Source organism: Equus quagga, chromosome 19 (genome assembly GCF_021613505.1).
Source record: "Equus quagga isolate Etosha38 chromosome 19, UCLA_HA_Equagga_1.0, whole genome shotgun sequence".
Lineage (NCBI taxonomy): Eukaryota > Metazoa > Chordata > Mammalia > Perissodactyla > Equidae > Equus > Equus quagga.
This window is the reverse complement of record NC_060285.1, coordinates 32853267-32874096: the sequence shown is the minus strand read 5'-3', so window position 1 is coordinate 32874096 and position 20830 is coordinate 32853267.

Here is a 20830-nt window from a genome sequence, read left to right as displayed (position 1 = left end):
TCCCCACTTTCCTGGATTAAAAGAACAGTGTGAAGTTTAAAAAAGTAGGCTCCAGGTCATGACAGTCTGGATTTGAGATTTGACTCTGGAACCTCTGGTGTTGTCTTAGGGTAAACTGCATAATATCCCTGTGTCTCAGTTTCTCTCTCTATTGAATGAACTGAAAAATATCTCCTAGGGTTGTTATGAGGATTAATTAATTAATTAAATGAATTAAGATATGAAAAAAACACTTAGAGTTCTACCTAGCACAAAGGAAAGATTCACTAAAAATTATCTAGTTATTTATTTATTTCTCTGTCTCTATTTATTGAAGTTTTCCAAATTGTAAAGCCGGTATCAGGAGCTTTGCCAGAGACTCGAACTTTATATACATAGTCAATCAGCATCCTCATATCCTCACCTCTGTACTTGCTTACTGTAAATCTCATGGTCTATGCTTTTAAGTACTTCTTCCCACCTCCACTAAATATACTTGTTTTATCTACTCCTTCTTTCAAAAACTCAACACTTGGTAAATCCAAGCTGAAGCATGCGCCTCTATGAAGATGAAAGGGGCTGGAGAAATACTCACCACTGTGCTAATTTGTCTCACGTTAAATCTATGACTACAGATGTGGAGAGAGCCCCCCACAGGATTTTCCAGTCACATTTCCCTAGTTACCTCACTCTCCCATTCCCTGGAGTGCTTTTTCACAAATTCTCTTTTCTTTATACTTATAATCCTTCTCCCTTTTCCTCATGCTCTGATAACCTTGCTTCTTTGGTGATTAGGAGACAAACAGTAGTAAACTTTTGTGTCCTTAAAATCCTCACACCACCACAGCACCAACAACTTCTGCATCTACACCCACAAGCTCCCTTTCCTCTTCTTGTAGCCGGTGACTTGTCTGCTATCTTGGTTGATGCCAATCTCCACTTGTAACCTGCATTTCATGTTCTAGCTTTAGTCATAGAATTTACTTCTGCAAATGTTCCCCTTTCTTTCCTACATCATCAGATTTTCCCTCTGAGCAGAATTATTTCTAAAATATTTCTCAACTTAATTAAAAAGAAAACTCTTTATATCCTTCCAGCTACTTCACAATTGTCTGTTCCATTACAGGAAATTGCTCAAAAATATTATTTTCATTTGCTATCTGAATTTCTTTTTCTTTCTTCTTTCTTGAAAACACTTTAATCATGATTTTCTTCCCATATCTTATCTGGAAATACTTTTTCAAGGTCCCTTTTGATTGACACGTTGCCAAACTGAAAAGACAGTTCTCAATCTATATATTTTATAACTTAAAACAGATCATTACCTGATATTTCCATAATAATTCCTTACTGACACTCTAAATGGTTTCTGAGAAATCCCACACTTCCACTCATCCACTTACATCCCTGGAAACTGCTTCTCATTCCCTTTTTGTGTTCATGACTTTGATCCCAACCTCTTAACACTGGAGTTACTAGGACTCAACCTTTTAATTCACTTCCTTTTGCTACCTATAACAGTCCTTAGTCTCACCTAGTTTAATGGTTTTGCATTAACATTTATACTAATGACTCTGAAATTTATATACTTTAACCCATTTAGTTCTCATAAATTCTAGACTTGTATATTCAAGTGTCTACATTGTATTTCAAAGTTTATTGACAAATATATTAGGGGTCAGCCCAATGGTGTAGTGGTTAAGTTTGCATGCTCTGCTTCAGTGGCCCAGGGTTTGCATGTTCGAATCTCGGGCGCAGACCTAGCACCATTCATCAGCCATGCTGTGGCAGCATCCCCCATAAAATAGAGGAAGATTGGCACTGATGTTAGCTCAGGTCCGATCTTCTTCACAAACACACACATATGCACAAATCCATATTAATTAAATGGTGGTTGCCAGGGGCTGAGGGGAGGGTAAATGGGGAGTAGATGTTTGGCAGATATAATGCTTCCATTATGCAGGATGAATAAATTCTAGGTAGGCAGTATACTATTGTGGCTATAGTTAATGTTATATTGCATACTTATAAATTTGTTAAGAGAATAAATCTCATGTAAATGATCTTACCACAATTTTAAAAAAAGATTTATTATTAAGCTGTAGTAACTAAGACAGAATCTGCACAAGGATTTTAAAAATTAGAATAGAACAGAGCATCAAGAATCAGACCACTCAAGTATAGTCTTTTGATTTATGAACAGGTGAAAGTGCAGAGCCATGGGTGACAGGATGGTCTTTTCAATAGAGGGTTCTGGATTAATGCCTTATCTGAGAAGGGGTATAGGATGCAGTGTTTGTCAAGGAGTGTGCTTAGGATCAACATGTAAGACAGGGAAGGACATGACACAGCTTTGGACAAAGGGAAAAGTAGAAGTGTGATGTAGGCCCAATAACAACCTAAAGTAACCCCCATGGCAATCTGTAGGCCATTTAGAGTGGATCTCCATTATGCCAGGGTGGCCAAGTCTTTGCGCTCCTGCTTGGATCTGCCTTTGGATATGAGCAGCCTTTTGAAGAGGTATAATTTAGGGTTAGGTGGAACTCTGCAGCAGAGCTAATCCCTGAAGGGACAGAGGGACTGATAGCACTCCCAGTGGATGAGGTGCTCCCAGGAGAGCGGTCTGGAAGTTACATCACAGTATCTATCTCAATTTACTTTATTTATTTATTTTTTTTTGGTGAGGAAGTTTGGCCCTGAGCTAACATCTGCTGCCAATCTTCCTCTTTTTACTCGAGGAAGATTGTTGCTGAGCTAACGTCTGTGCCAATCTTCCTCTATTTTGTATGTGGGATGCTGCCACAGCATGGCTTGATAAGCAGTGTGTAGGTCTGCACCTGGGATCCGAACCTGTGAACCCCGGACTGCCGAAGTGAAATGCACTAACCTAACCACTATGTCACTGGGCTGGCCCCTGCTTTATTTTGCTTTATATGATTCATCACTACTGTCATTCATACATTGATTGATTGATTGATTGATAAACTTAATGAGAGCAAAGAATTTATCTCTTGGTTAGTCTTTCTCTAGTGTTAACAACTGTCTCAAAAACTGGTGCTCAATAAATATTTTTCACATGAATCAATGAGGCTGAAAATTTAATTGAGACCAAACTATGATATATGTGATAAGTATTGTTAAAAATATGTTAGTATCTGGCTAATTCTGACCTCTTTGATTTCAGGCTGATTTAGATATGATCTCCAATTCTGATATCACAGTATTAGTTAATTGACCTTGGGCACATAGGTTAATTCTTTGGTGAAGACACCTGGTATGTTGTAGTGATAGATAATAAAGAAACTATTCTTATAAAACACATGATAGTGGTAATTATTAGCAGCAAAGGAAATGTTACAATTGATATTAAAGAAATGTTAAGAATTTTATTTTGCTATCAACCCCTAGTTGATCATACTTAATCTAAAGATTTTAAATACGAGAAGAAATTTTAGATTTTGGCTTATTTCAACAATGAAATACTTTTATTCCTGTCTCATCCAGGAATCTTGTGTCTGACATGAAGCCCAGAGAAGCCCTCTCCACTTTGTTTTGAAAATTCTTCAGTTTGTTTCTCCCTTTTGTCAACAAATGTTAATGTCTGAGAGCCTTAGCCAAGAATGGCATTCATTACTTTTCAGTTTCTTTTCTGAAACTGGGACTTAAAAAGGATATGCTCTTTTTTTCTCGGTCCAAAAGAATAAGAGTAAGGAGAATACTTTTAACATGTAGCTTCTAGATTCTTCTGCTACATTTAATATTGCTGAATTTCCAAATAAATTAACCAAAGATCTATCTGTGGGATTGTTCCACCATTCTACCTCTTTCTTAGTGAATGTTAAATCAGATATTTCAACCTCATTTTCCCTCATCTTAAGTGCCACCTCTACTTCTATTAGTCTTCACAAGCTAATCATTTTTTCTGTTTCTATTTTACTTTTTATAAATGACTTTTCTTATATCTTTAAAATAGATTTCAAACATAACAAAACATAGAAGGCCATCATTAAGACCCTAGATTCCTTAACACAATTTTTCTTTAGAATTTTCAAATAATTATGCTTGTCTTGACATGAGGAATCTGAGCTGCAAAAATATTTAGAATGAATTATTAGAAGATAGGAATTGCACCTTTCTTTTATAACACCTGCAGAAAGAGTACATTATAGTATTTGAATGATTTGATGATTTTTCCCTTGATTGATGATAAGTCAAATGACATACCTCTTTCAAAATTTGTTTTTAACATCAGTATGCAACAAAGAATGTGAAGTCAGGGTCACTTTGAGAAGTGACTGCAATGTTCTCATTCCAGTAGGATTTGAATTCTTAAGAATATTTACATGTTAGGGGCCAGCCCGGTGGTGCAGCAGTTAAGTGAGTATGTTCCGCCTGAGTGGCCCAGCGTCACTGGTTAGGATCCCAGATGTGGACATGGCACCGCTTGGCACGCCATGCTGTGGTAGGCGTCCCACATATAAAGTAGAGGAAGATGGGCACAGATGTTAGCTCAGGGCCAGTCTTCCTCAGCGAAAAGAGGAGGATTGGCAGCAGTTAGCTCAGGGCTAATAATCCTCAAAAAAAAGAAAAAAGAATATTTACATATTAAAAATAGGTTGTAGTCAAAATATGAGATAAGTCAACCAAAACTCTATAAGATAATTAGAATGATTAAGCAAAATCCAGAACAGGCCTCTTAGGTACTGTTCTGTCATAAATAAGCTTTAAGCACAGCCCGTTGAGAAACATCATCCTGGTGGTAAGCCCATCCCTTTTTGGAGACGGACACATAAGATTCAGTGGGAGGACGTTGCAAATCCCAGTGCCATTTGTATGACCATCACATTTGTAAGACAGAAATGTGGCAGGATATTTCAGTTAATGCATTAAACCTAAATTCACTTTCTATGTTCCAAAGCTGTGGTCTCCATACAACCTTTTGATTTTTATTTAGCTTCCCTTGTGGGTCTGCTGAGATCAAAATCACAATGGTCATGTGGAGTTCTGATTAACTAACATCATTCTCATAAGTTTGGTTTATATGAGTCCACTAGACAAAGAGAAATCTGTTTTCATTGTGCAGAACAAACCAGATTTTGAGACAATAAGAAAGAATACTATATTCTGAACTGTGGTATATTCACCTAATAAATGTTAGGACAGAATGTGTGACTAACAGTTTTCTCTCTCTCTCTGACTCATTATTTGATTTCATCAGATTTTACAGTAGGGGGTTGATAAACTATTATTGTTCTGAATTAAAATTATACAGGGATTAATGTAGTAACTCCTATATACAAGACAGCATATCGCTGATTGTTGGCAATTCAGCCAGTCCTGCGGGAAGTTCCGTATGCTTTACAAGGGTGATTGGTAACATAAAGATCATGACCTGATGTGCAATTTGGGTTAGAATTTCCCACATGTATTAACTAGAGATTATCTACAACTTTTTCCCCTATTGGTAGTCTCATGAACTCTTCGCGCAGTTTACCTTTGTGATCTTGGCATTTTACCTTCCATATATGCTGAGTGTTCCTACAGTCTTGACTGATATTAAAATGGAACAGCCAGGGAATCAGAGAGTTGGAGAAAACAGTAACCTAAAGTTTACCAAGTCTAAACTTATTTTTAGTTGCAGCAGGATTGGGACCTTTGGGAACAGAAATCAGATTTCCTGATTCCCATGGCACGAGACAAAATCACACCTAGAAAAATCAGAAGGGGAATTTATCCTCCAAGGAGCTACACAAATTAGACCCTACCCAAAGTGTCTCCCCTTCATCCTTATGTGTCAATACTTATTGCCATTGAAAATATTTTCCTTTGCAAAACCAGAAAACAAACAACCCAAACCCCAAAAAACCCCTAGGAAACTCACATCATAAATTTCATTTAAATATGAATTCGTTACTAAAAGCTGAACAAGACTGATTCTGTACTTGAATAATTATGATGATAATGGCGACTATAATGATGATGATGATGTTGATGATGGTGGTAAAGGTAATGCAAGTTCATGGCAATAAATTAAAATAATACTGAAGGTTATATAGTAAGATGTAAAACGCTCAAGCCCTGCCCCTAAATTCTGTTTCTCAGCTAAAATCACTTTTTTATATTGCCTCACAGTGTATCTTGAATATCACAAATAGGTTTGCTTCATTCTTTATATTAATATTCTATTGAAAGGATATATCATAATTAATCAAATCAGTCCTGTATTCACCATATTTAGGTGAATTCCAGTCTTAGCTTTTACCAGTAATGCAACAATGAATACAGCTTTATGAATCTCCCCAATATATTTGTTGGATAAATTCCTATGAGTGATATGTCTGTCATAATTAAATCTGGGGGAAAAACTTCTGCAACACATATGGCAAGACTCAATTCTCTAAATGGGAATGAGCCTTTGCAAAGAGAAAAGGAAAATAATCTACTTGAAAAATGTAGACCAGGTCTGAACAGATTTACAAAAAAATTCATAAATAAATGACCAATAAATGTGTGAAAATTATTTAACCTCATGCATTCTGAAATAAGTGCAGATTTTCAGTTTTATTTTAACCTAACAGATTGGCAAAGACAAAAATGTTTGTTCCCACTGAGCATCCGTGAAGTTGTGTGGTTACGGTGACTCTCGTACACTGTTGGAGGGCACATAATGTAATACAACCTCTTGCAGGATGATATGGCAATATATATGCTTAATTAAAATTATTACATTTATATTTAACTTTACTAGGACTTTAAAAAATGTTCTTTGGAAGATTAAAAAAATTTGGAAATTGCTAAAATATGAAACACATGCCATAAGGATGTACAGTCGTGGTATGTGCTGGGGTAGTCTGCTGATTTATGTATGAGTGCCTCCTAAGTTCATTTCAATCACGTTAGTTTATTCACTTGGTTTCATTCTGAAGGAATGAATTCATTCTGATCATTTTGTCTGTGGTTGAGAAAATTGAACTCTAACAGATTGCAGTCCCAAAAGAAATTGCCTAGTGTTAGAGCTGCAAGTAATTGCTAAACTCCCACGTGCCTCAGGGGAGAAAGTACGTCCTTGATTAGAAAAACATGCAAGGAAAAAGAGGCAGTGAGCTCATAGTTAATGGGCAAGATAGCATTCTCTGTTAAGTGCTTTAGAACAACAAGGCGCATTTTTCTCCATTTTTACTAACTAGAGGATTAATTTATATTCCCAAAGAAATGTTAAAATTCGAATCATTCTTCATCATTAAGTAGGAATTCTATATCTTCTCATTACCATACAGAAGGGCAGTTTAATTCAAATGAAGTAGATAAATAAATAAATCCAAGGGACTTATTTAAATTAATTTAATATATAATTCTAAATTATATACTTCTGACAACACTGCCACGAATTAAATAGGATAGTGTACTGTTCAATTATGATGGATCTTACAGTCAGAAAATCAATATGCAGCAACAATAAAAGTGCTTGGACTGTTTTAGTTTAGCAGAGAGTATTATTTCCAAGTCTTTCAAGAGGAAAAGCAATGTATTTTTCCATCTAGTCACTCTATTTCTGATTAGATTTTCACCATAAATTAATACATAATTTATATATCAATTTAATTCATCAGAGTAAATATATAGTTTGGTGTGAAGTCACTTAATATATTGATCAATATAGAGTTCATTTTAGAACGTATATATATTTCCCAATATATATTCTCTATATATGCTTTGTTATTTATGATCAAAACCACCATTTTTCTCTGTCTAATGATAACTGCAAAGAAACAGTGAAGAAAGACAAAAACAGGTAATCAACATAAAATGGGAAGTTAAAGTGCATCCACATAAATGCACCCTATTGGTACCAGATGAGTAGTATCTGACAAGTAGGTAAAGTCAATTCAACAGTTAGAAAACTGCATCAAATAAGTACTTATATATATATATATATATATATAGTAGATATGTATAACGTACTAGAATGCATCAAAAATTCTCTCAAGTAAAAAGCAAACTCTCCCTAGAAGAATCAAAATTATCTATGATGAATAGCCAAACCACTCTTAAAATTCATTCAAATTAAAAAAAAAAAAAAAACTACTAGTAACAAGCACCAAAACAATAATTGCCACAGCAAAAACAAATCTAGACATATAGAAATTAAGTTATTGACAAATATGATTCTATCTGATAAGTGAAAAGCAATGGGGTATATATTGGAGTATATGAGGAAGCCATTTGATATAAAACTAATTCAGCCTGACCTTGTTTTTCCAAAAGGGCCTGATGTGGCCTGTTGAGCATGCATTGTATACCTGCTTTAAACATTTACTATGGCCCAAAGACAAGAATGATGCCCTTAAAGATAGAGATGTAGCTTCCTCCCACATCGGCATTTCTTTAATGATAAGCACCTCTTCTTGGAAACTAAGGATTAATTACTGACCTGCTGTGCTCACCTTGTGACCACTGACCTGCTGACCACTGACCTCATCATCAACCATGAGCTAAGCATCTTGTGACAACAGAAATAGAGACATTCCTGTCATATGTGATATATATTCTCTGTTCCAAGATGGTATGTAACCACTCTGTACACCCCACCTTTTTGCTGCCCTTACTTCCCCAAGGGCTAGACCTCAGGTCTCACTTATAACAAACTCACCCCTTTTTTGATTTATAGATTGATTATGGATTGTTTGCTTTGACATTTGCCTATTGGGCCACTAAAATGTAAAGTAAATATATACGTAGAGACTTCAGGTAACGCAAAATGAAGCTTTTCACAGCCATGCCATTGGGCCTTAAGCTAATACCTCTCAAAAGAAATAATGGACATCACTTAGATGAAATGTCGTTGTAATTGTGTTGTTTCTAGGTAAGATCAAGAAAAAGCGACAAAAGCATAATAATAGATTAATATGGAGAAAGTTACACTTATATCCACAAAGACAGAAGTGAAAGGGGTTTTGATTAAACTAGGAAGTGTATGACAACAACTTTAGTTTAGCATGATTCAATAAATAAGAATAAGGCTGAGATTTTTCTTATTACTGTAAATGTTGATCCTTTATTTCAGTTAAAAAAAACCCTTAATATTTCTTAGTATATTGTTTATAATATCTAAAGTAATTCTTACCAAAAAACACCTTATGAGGAAAATAGTATTACTTTCCTTTTTTACAAGTGAGAAAATAGAGCTGTATTGATAGTAGGAAACTCCCTCAATAATGTATAACTAGAAAGTGACAGAACTAAATTTATTAAAATATGATAGAAAGACTTTCAAGGAATTTAACAAAATTTAAATTAAAAAATTATCAATATGATGCATAAATATTCTGTTGTTTCAGGATTATAAGTAGAAGCTAAGCTCTGTTATTGTATTCTCCAATGTCTTCTATCCACTTTGGTCATGGACAGATTAACTATTTCAAAATACAAAATCCATACAATTCAACTAATGATTAATTAAGAAACCCAAGGTTCTTTATTACTAAAGTTTCAAAGGCGAGCTTCTTTGGTATATTTATCAGTTATAGTTCTTGGTTTATAAACAACAGATTCTGTCTAACTTAAGATGAAAGATTTAAGTATTGCAAGGATATACTCAAAAGTCTCAAAATTTATGGCAGGCTTAGGAAAAACAAGTACCAAGGAAGGTCCATAAGCAAATGTTTTAGACAACAGTTTGGTCAAACAATCCCAATGGCAATACGACTTCTACAGTAAAGATGACCTTCCATAATAATAACAACAAAGAAACAATGACAATAGTAAAATTTAAGTTTTATTGATTTTTCTAAAGATTGGCACCTGAGCTAACAACTGTTGCCAATCTTTTTTTCTTTTTCTTTTTTTTTTTAATGCTTTATCTCCCCAAATCCCTCCTGGTACATAGTTGTACATCTTAGTTTCAGGTTCTTCTAGTTGTGGCATGTGGGACGCCGCCTCAACGTGGCCTGACAAGTGGTGCCATGTGCGCACCCAGGATCTGAACCAGAGAAACCTCGGGCCGCCGCAGAGCAGCGCGCGAACTTAACCACTCGGCCACGGGGCTGGCCCCTAAGTTTTATTGATTTTTAATTGCATTCAAGGCTATGTTATAAGTGCTCAGTTTGAATTGCTTCATTTCATTTTTTAAAGGAAACTATAAAAAAGTTATTATTCTCTCATTGAATAACTTCTGTTGGAGAACAAGTGTCACCCTGTTAGAAGAGAACATTTTTCCCAACTTAAGTTATGGGTCAGCTCTCTGGTTGTGCCAGGCTGGAAAAGTAGGAATGACTTCTCTGACTTGTATTATGTAAGACAGGGCTTACCTCCCACCAATACACAAAATATTAGAAATGAGTGTTTGTATGATGGACAATAAAACATCTTTCCTACAACTAACTTTCAAATTCTTCCATAATTTTTATTAACAAGACTATAAAGCAGAAAATAGAGCAAGGATTTCAGCAAACTTTAGTGCTCACTACTGTATTAATAAATATTTATAGAATAATATATAAGGGAGAAAGAAAGACAAGAAACCAAGGTTCTAAGTTACCTAATATTTGTACTGAGCACTTAAGCTATTTCCTTTTGTTCTAACAATCATAAGACAGATTTTATTATCCAACATTTGCTAATAAGTTAACTTGATTGGTGATAGTGAAATTAATTTTCTTGCCCAAAGTCACACTAATGGAACAGAGTTTTGAATCCAGGTAAATAGGACTCCAGGTCTGTATGAAGAAGCACGACAAGTGATTTATTACTTCTAAGGCTTTAATGCTTCTAGGAATAACAAAATAAACACACATGCCATAACAACCATATCACTGGAGAGAATATTTTTCATATTTTGTGTTCCCTCATCCACAGTGAGCCGTCTCCTGTTTTAGGTATTTCCTGGGTTTATGCCCCACCTTCTCAAACTATAAGCAGAATTAGTGTTTAAAATCTTTCTCAAAGGAAGGCAACGACATATCCTCCAGACCCAGCAATCAGATTCAGACATGAGAAATCTTTGATTTGGTTCTGGGATTTGTTAGGCGCTCAGCCCAAAAATTACCTTTTCCAGATTCCAAATTTGCACAGACTTTACACACACACATGCATATATTTATATATATAAACACACTACCTGCTTAAACTAGTTAGAATGGATTTCTTTATTTGCAACTAAGAAGCTGGATTAGTCAAGTGGCAAACCATAATTGAGTGCTAAACTTTATGATATACACTATTAAGAATTGGCATATCTCAAAGAAATGTGGGAAGTATGAAGGTTTCATAAGAGAATTGGAAACCTATTGGATCTCTAAGAGATTGGTCAGGGTTGGTTTTAGGAGGATGAAAGGAATTTCAGCTAAGGGAAATAATATGAAAGACAAAAATGTAGGATTTTTCTGACCCATCAGAGGATTGAGAAGATGTGTCCGAATAAAATTTGTGAGGATCAGCCTGGGATATAGTCTAGGATTAAGCTTCACAGATGTTGTGTCACTAAATTTGAGAGGCTCTTGGGAAAACTTAGGATTGATATTTAGGAAGTAGGAAGTTACCATAGAGAAATTGGCAAGCAATAAGAGAGACATGATGTAGCGGCCAAAAAAATCATTAATGGAGCTGAGACATTTTTGGCACCAAATTGACCTCCATCATTACGCTACAGGAGAATTTGGACCAGCTGTTTCACTTCCGTGAAGTATGACATCCTTATCCAAGGAAAGAGCATATTATGTCACCCGATCTCTAGAATTTCTTTTCAATACATGGTACTGTGATTAAAGTTCTCTTAAAGGATTATTAATACAGTAGGAAAAATGGAAATGAAAAGAGGCAAGAATTACTAATTGGTCTTTGTTTTTATTGTAATGATCCAAGCATGAGATAATTAACGTTTAGACAAAGATAAGTGCAAAGGAATTAGACAAAAAAATCGATATAAGACAAACCTCACAGATTTTTGTGTTACTGGATATTAGTGTAAATAGAGAAGTGTGATTTTATTGAAAGATGGGGAATTTGCAGGCGAGAAAGAGTTTATGTGAAGTTAGTAAGTTTTAGTATAGGACTATCAAGTTGGGTTTTGGAGGGCTCTCTACATGGAAATGTTTAGCAAATAATAAGAAAAGAACTTTCACTGTTTATGATACTTCTAATAAGATATTAATTTTCCCTTTATATCCTATAGCAGCTAGGGAAATAAGGCAAGGGTCTCAATATAGTATTCTGTGTCAGGGACTAGTGCTTTGCTGTCATTTCCCTCCAAATGTCAAGAGGGAAGAACAGAAGCAGTGGACCATATTGTCCTTCTGAAGCATCTATTTTGACAGAAGTGTCCTTTGGTCATATTTCATATTTCTAGTGCATGTGCGTATTGGTAAGAACAAGTATAAGAAACAGGTCACTTTTGTACCTACAGGCAGAGGTATTAAAATAATGATATTGTAAACCCTAAGAAATGGTTATTTATCACAAGAAGCCATAACAGATTTATGATTATGTCCTAAACATTTTAAAGAAATGTTCATAATTATAAGTTCTGAATTTCTAAAGGGATCTTGAGAGTTCCATAGATCTGCTTATAATCATTGTAAACAGACAGGTTTTTTAAAAAAATATGTAAAAATCAGCAGAGGAGGAAATTTTAGAATCTAGCTTTACCTCTTTCTGTGTTAATACTCTCATGTGGTGTAAAGTTCTTCTTGTGCACACATACGAAAGTCCTAGTTCTGCATGAAGAGTCCAATTATTTTTTTCTGATCTTAGTGACAACTGAGAATTGTTAATCACTGACCTTGGTAAAGCTTCCTTCCAAATAAAGGTGGTTATGAGATCATTATTTTATTAACACTAATTCCTACTTACATCACAATAGAAAAAGCAAAGGAGGCATAAGAACGCAAATAGATATATTAAAAGCCTTTCAACTTTACTAATCATTGAAATACAGGAAATGAAATTAAAAATGAGTTGTTGCTTTTCACGATCAAATTAGACATCCCTGATAGGATATCCTTTTTCACATTAACACTCAATGCTGATAAAGTTGTGATAAATACCCTTGAATTGTAATATGGACAATATGACATTATATAATCTTTCTAGAAAGCAGTTTCTCAAAACATCACAATCATTGTGGTTTGGTTACATTTCTGTTCCATCTTAGATCAGATTCCTCAAGACTGTTTTAAGTTCACTTGTGACTTAAACCAAAAATCAAGCCTGAGAAGAGATTTAGGTGCAAGTAATTTATTGACTCTTAAGTCAGGAAGTAAAGCAGATAAAGGAAGGGGAAAGAGCCAAGAGAGGGTAAAGCTGTGTCTATGATAAAGAGTATTCCTGGATCTTCCCACAGAGTTGCCCCTGCTACCAGCTGGTACAAATGCTGGGCATGGAGTAAGCTTGAATGTTAATATTCAACACTCATAGAAACTAGGAGATAGCGATACTGGCCTAATAACGAGGCTATAGGAAGCGTACCAAAGCAGGTCTAGCACATAGTTTTGAAAACAGTCACATACATTAACTCAACATCTGTGCATAGATGGTCATCGCACTTTACACCCATTAAAAATTGGTTCTTGGTTATTATTTTTCATTTTAGTGTACAACTTTTTTGTCTAATAGCAGAAGATCCCTAGTGACTTGAACTAAAAGGAGGAAGAAGAAAAATATGAGAATTAGATAGGCTTTCACTTTACAAGTTTAGTTATTTGAATCAGTATTTTTATATTAGAATTACTAGTATATCAAAATGTACAAGCACAGATAGTTTGATATTTTCCATAACTTTATTACTCGATTTCAGAGCCAGATACATAATTTGAATGGCCCAGTGCAAAACGAAAATGTGAGCTTCCTTGCTAAAAATTGTCAAGAATTTCAAGATAGCAACAGCAGTGCCATAAACCAAGAATGGGGCCCTTCTAAGTGTGAGACCCTGTTCAGCTCCACAGGTCACATGCCCACGAGGCCTGCCCTGCCTTGGGAACAGTTACTACAGTTTCAAATGGAGAAGTTTTCTATTTTGATACATTGTCATACAATAGAGATAGTTTCTCATGTTGTATAAATAACTATGTATAAAATAAAGTCTTTTATATTACAAATTTGTGGAAGTTCCTTATTTGATCCATCTATAAAATGAGAAAAAAGCAGATTTAAGATTTTAATAGAAGAAACACTTGGAGAATTGAGATAACTTAAAAATACATTATATATTGAAATGATAGGCAAAATTTTAAAAAGTTTAAATATTTTTGAAATGGATAAATATAAAAAGTATTCTTCCATATACCCTGAATTAATAAAATATAATATCCTAACTCAAGAAAGATAAAAGGATGGAGGAGGGAAAAAACGTTTTCCAAAATTAAGATGTTAACCAGTTCTTGATTCATGAAGAATACAATCAATATTTGACCATAAGCATAAAAATAACTTCAGAGTGTGTATCAGTCAAGAGCGAAAATTCATCAAAACTGAGTGAAATCACTGCTCTAGGCTGTATATTATCAGCACAGGATAAACGGGTCATTGGGGGGATGCAGGAATCATCTGAGTTGTGTGCAACATTTCATGAGTTAAGATCCCACTTGATGAAGCTTTTATGTCGTCTGATGTCACTGTGACTCATAACAAAATTATTTTTGAAAATTGGATTTTTCTTTGAGCATTAATCATTGAAACTGGGCATAAAATATAGTGTTTTTTCCAGGTTTTCACCTTTTAGCCACAACATAAACAAAATTAATATTGAAGGAAATGAGTCTATAGTATCCAGGTATCAAGAAAGAAAGGCCCCATTGAGTTTACACATAAAAGGTAGCTGCCAACTGTAGACAATATTTTCCTGCTTTGATTCCCTTCCCTGAGAGTCTGTATTTTTCCACAACTCAATACCTATTGATCTACAGTCATTAGGTCAGAAAATGAAAAGGCACCCTCCTACCATGAAAGTAATAACGAGCATTGATAAAATTGTTTCATGAAAGAGATTTTGTTAAAAGGACAGCAGTGCAACTGTTTAGTCCATCTGTAATTGCCAATCATTTATTGTGAAAATCCACTTAGACCAAGTTTTCATTCAATTTAATTGCTGTGAGATAGTTCCACTCAAATACATAAGGCTACAAATACACACACACATACATACATGCACACAATGGCATTCATGGTATTACATTCAGCAGTTCTGCTTCTGTTGAAGATAAAAGGTTGCCATTAGCTAGTGTCTTCTTATGTACAAGAGATGGTTTAAATGATGGGTTTTTTTAGACTAGATTTAATATAAAGGTAGCTATGAGACTTACACCTCCCTCAGTGAGTATTGTTGATTTTGATGAATTGGTTCTTTTTTCCCTCCCAAATGACAATGTGTTCAAACAGCCATCAAACATTTCAACCAACAAGTATTAGGTTGACCGTACTCTCTGAGGTTATATCATCTTATTCTGAAAACTTCAATTCATCTTCTTGGTTTATCACATCATAATAAATACATTTGTTATGGTCAAAGCCTTATAAGAGGTAACATCTATTAAATCTATTAATATTTATGGGACTATAAGGGCTTGTAACTGCATTGTGAAGGTGTGTGTCTACGTATGTATATATGTGTGTGTGTGTATATATATATAAACCTTTGGGAGACTGTATGCTTTAGGAAAGGACAGTTTTATAAAATATTGACTGAAGGTATACAATAGATAATCCTGAAAAGCCAAAGCCAATATGCAAACATACATATATTATAGCATTTTTCTTTAACTTTCTTTGTTCATATAACATATGGACATCTTTCAAGTCTGTAAATACTAATTTAGTTTGCTCTTTTCACATATACAAAGTAGTAAATATGCATGCACAACACATAAATTTTTATTAGAAAAATAAACTTGGTAGACATCAATTTAATGGAGCAACAGTATCTATTCCAAGTATGGAAAAGTCAGGGAATAAAGTAAAGACAGAGAGAAAACACATAATCAATGGTTTGCTCTTTTGTGATTTTTTTTTTTTTGCCATAGCAGAGGTTAGTATTTAATTCTTGTTTATCATGATTTTTCTGCTTCTATTAGGGGGGTTGTACCTTGGGAACAAGTGCCCCAGTGTTCTCAGTGTTGTGTCTGCAGCGTCTACCTCTGTATCTGACACCCGATAAATCCTCAGTAAATATATAGAAAGAAGGAGAGTGGGAGCGAGTAAGGGGAGGGAGGGTGGGAGGAAAGAGGGGAGGAAGGAAGGAAGAAAGGAGAAAAAGAAAGGCGACTTTTGAGAGTCTATTAAAATAATACAGACATCATATGAGTCAGAATAAGATAGCCACAAGCAAAAATGAACAAAAAAATCATCAGTATTAAGATTGTTTCATATGATCTGACATATTGGAGAGGTGACTGAAGTTATGAGAACTCTAGCATAAACCATACGAAAATGTATTTCATTATATTAGAATCAGACTATGTATAATTACATATAATACTTTCTAAATAGCTCTTCTATTTTAAAAAAAGTATAATAACAATAACAATAAAGTTTTGATTGACTCAGATTCACACATAAAACCTTTTAAAGGGTTGGTCTTGTTCCTTTTGGGGGTATGTGTGAACACAAAGGCACTGGAGAAGTAAATTATCATGGAGCCATAAAATTGCAGGTCCAGGAATCATTCTCAAATTTGCCGCATTTCAACACTTAGGCTCTTAGGTATTATTTCTGTGTTCATTTATTTTCCTAATCAATATTTATCGTATACATATCAATATAAGTCTATTCCTTTTACTTTGAAACTACAGTGTACTTTATCTAGATTTCTTTGATGTTCTAAATGAAAGTTGGTTTAGGTTATTATTCTGTTGTATGAATACTTAAAGTTTACTAGTAATGATACCTAAATTTCAAAACAGAAAATGTTTATCCTTTATAAACATACTTTCAAATCAAGTAGTTTTAATGTGTTTCTGATAGAGAAACAGTGAACAAAACTAGGTACTGTGTTCTTATTTCTTTGAAATTAATTGGTCCATTTATAATCTAAGATCTATTGTTTTTGGCAGATAACAACATCTTGTGGTAGTGTACCATATTTTCTTTATTGCCATTATAAGAAAATATACTATTGATTTTCTAAAAAATAAGACATGAACTATCTCTTAATTGCCAGTGACATTTATAAACTATCATTAATCTACTAGAGGAGGTACCTATAGACATTACACAGAACAATGAGTGCCGCATTAAGTTAGATAAGCATGAAAATTAAGTGAGAAACCATTTTGGTAAACAATATGCAATTAATTTTGCTCTTAGATAGTAACTTACTGCCTTTGCTTCATAAGTTGGCTCTACCTAATATTATCTTTCTGATTCCTCTTGTTGGGTACATTAATCTTTGAAAGGAAATGTGACAAATATAAATTATCTCATCTCATTTAGCATCTTGCCCTTGCAAAAAGGAAAGTAACATTAAAATGAGAATCACTTACAGAAGGGCAAATGTACTAGCATGCCAGATCTATCCAGCTTTACAATTCCTTTCCTTCCTGAAAAATGAAAGGGGTGAACCCATCTAGAAGTTATGAATAGTTTACAAATCAATTTGCATGTCGTTGTGCTATGCAAAGTTTGTAAAAAGGAGAAAAATGGATTTAATCTATTTGAATGCTCTGTGCAATAGACGCCCTATTCCTGTGATAAGTGGTAGCTGTCAACTGATGACAGATATATGCTTTGTAATAGTGACATGCCAATTACCAAGAAAAAGATAATGTCTTGTATATTTGAAAGTTAAGTCCAAAATATGATGAGATACCTGCTTACCTAGATTTTCCACAGAAATGACATTATGTTAGCATTGAGAGAAAAGGGAAGTTCTTGCCCATTAAACATGCAGTTAATGTTTCTCACCTCCTAGCAGTGCATGCTACACTCTGAGCTGTTTTCATTCTTCTGGATATAGATTTGCACTGTCCAATAGTGAAGATGGATTTGCACTAATCCTATCATGGTTTTTCACTGCTTGTGACAACCAGCATTTGAAACAGAATTATTAGGAAATAATGGCACCAACATCGGCCCCAGGATGGAAACAAAGTCAACTCATTCATTCTCTTCTTGGCCAATCAACCTTCTCTGGACTACTAAGCAATTTTTAAAAAGAAAAGAAAACTATTAATTATAATTATCTTCATAACCCTCATTCATAAAGAAAAGTTTGAAACAAATCTAAGAAATTATAAAAAACTACGCAAAGTCAATTCTTAAATGGCTTATATAAGAATATGGATTGAATAAAAATAAAAAATCAGGAATAAAATGTCAATAGTTTAAAATACTCATACTGCAGGAAAAAAACAACAATTCTTATTAAAATCTAATGTCCTCTCACTAAACTGTAACCCTTTTGTTCCTTTGCCATGATAACAAGTCTGATAGTGTTTCCTTTTTGAATTGTAAGTTTCCATGCAACTATTATCATCAAAACTTGAAAAGGTAGATTATGCTGTCACAAACGCACATCATATCCTATTAGTCTCAATTAGTAGTTGCTTCTTGATAAGTATTTTTAAAAGCCAAAAATTCTAAATTATGGGGTTATCTGAGGGACAAACTCCTCTCTTGGAAAGCTATTAATTTATAACAGTGTTTTTATTGAAATAATAGAAAATAACATGAAAAAAATCAATTGAAGCATGAAATAAGAGAAACAAAAGTGAGAGAAACAAATAAAACCATTAGCCAAGGTAAACCTCAATAACCCCATAACTTAATAGAACTCTAATTCTATGTATTTACACAAGTATAGGTAGCATGGACATTCTGATGATTTTGCAAACAGAATGTCTAGTTCTGGAATATGTTTGTTTCAGTAGTGTCTCTACTTCATGGTTTGTTATTAGGGGACTTGATATAAATTCTTGGCTATTTATTTACGTTATAAAGTTTTACACTCTTTTCTTTCCCAGGACCTTTTCTTCTTCTACAATTCTTTCCTTAAATTTATGTGAACCAGTGATTCTCAAACAGGAGTGACTTTTTCTCCAGGGACAATTAGAAATGTCTGGAGATATTTTTGGTAGTCACAGATAGGGGGTTGTGTCTCATTGGCATCTAGTGGGACCAGGGCAGGGATGCTGCTAAACATTCAACAACACACGGGGAAACCCTCCGCCTCCAGAAATAATTATCTGGCCCCATTGTCAAATGTACTGCTTAGAGGAATCCTGATCTAAACCATAATGGGAAAATAAACTCTGTAACTGGTTCACTTTTCATGTATTTTCTAAAGAAAAACAATACTCTCAATATTTCAATAGTTGTTGTTCTGATAATCTATTGCTGTGTAACAGCCCAAAATAGTGGCCTAAAACAATAGCAATTATTTATTTTGTTCATGAGTCCAGCACTTGAGTGGGCTCAGCTAGTCAGTTCTCGCCTGACTTGGATTTCTTATGCAGTCGCAGTTGCACGGTGTCTGGTGACAGTCATAGGGTTATCTTAAAGATTTCATCACTTGTATAGCTGGTAGCTGGGCTGGAAAGACTCAAACAGTCAGAGTCAGAACAGTTGGGGCTTCTCGGCATCTCTTCTCTCTCTCTATGGTTTCTCCATCTGCTTTCTCTACATGGTGGCCTCAGGGTAGCTGGGTTTTTTATATGGTGGCTGATGGTCTTCCAGAGCAGATGTCCCAAGAAAGACTGGCAGAAGCTGCATGAATTTTTATCTGAATCACACGATATCCCTCTACTATATTCTATTTTAGTCCAAATTCAAGGAGAATTAACATCGGCCCCACCTCTTGAATTGACGAGTGTCCGAGAACTTGTAGGCACAGTCCACCTTCTTGGCACAAAGTGTTTACATTCTTTCCACATGCAAAACACACTCACTCTCCCTCAAGACTCCCATATGTCTCATACATTACAGCATCAGACTCAGGGCCAAGTTTCAGCATCTTGTCTAAATCAGGTCCACATACACATGAGGCTCTTCAGGTGTTTCTTTCAGTACAGCTCCTTCAGTACTGTTCCTCTGAGTCTGAAGACCTGTGAACTGAAGAGACAAGTTATCTTCCTAACATCCAGCCAACATATAATAGTGGCTCAAGTATGGAATGAGTGCTCTATAGACTCCCATTCAAAATATACAAAACAGGAGGTAAAAAGTCACTGATCCATAGTATTTCTGAAATCCAGGCATTTGTGTTTGCAGTTGAGTATTTTCTGAGTCTGCTTCCTACGCATAGAAATTCTGGAGTCCATGTCCTCTCTTAACTTTATACAGTTTCTGTCCTGTCTGTCCCATCTGCTACAATTTATTTAAAACTATGTGAGTTGTTTATTAATAGATTTAAAATTATTTCCATTAAACAAAATAGACAATCACAAATCTCTTTTGGGAAAGCTCTTTTATATCTTGGGCTTCTCTTAAGGCTGCTGTGGGGAAAATCCTTAGAATTCTTTGACATTCTATTGTTTAACGACAACTATCTGTGAAGCACATTCTTAGCATCCTTAGAAGGCTTTTATGTCTTTGAGAGGGCCTGTAAAACATAACCTTAGAACTTCCTTGATTCTTAATAACAGCCCATCTTGAATTTGATCTTTGACTGAAGAAGTAGAGAATGTGAATAGACCAATCACCAGTAAAGAGATCGAAACAGCAATCAAAAACCTCCCAAAAAATGAAAGTCCAGGACCACGTGGCTTCCCTGGTGAACTCTACCAAACATTCAAAGAAGACTTAATACCTATCCTTCTCAAACTCTTCCAAAAAATTGAAGAGGAGAAGAAGATTCCTCACTCATTCTACGAAGCCAACATTATCCTGATACAAAAACCAGACAAGGACAACACAAAAAAAGAAAATT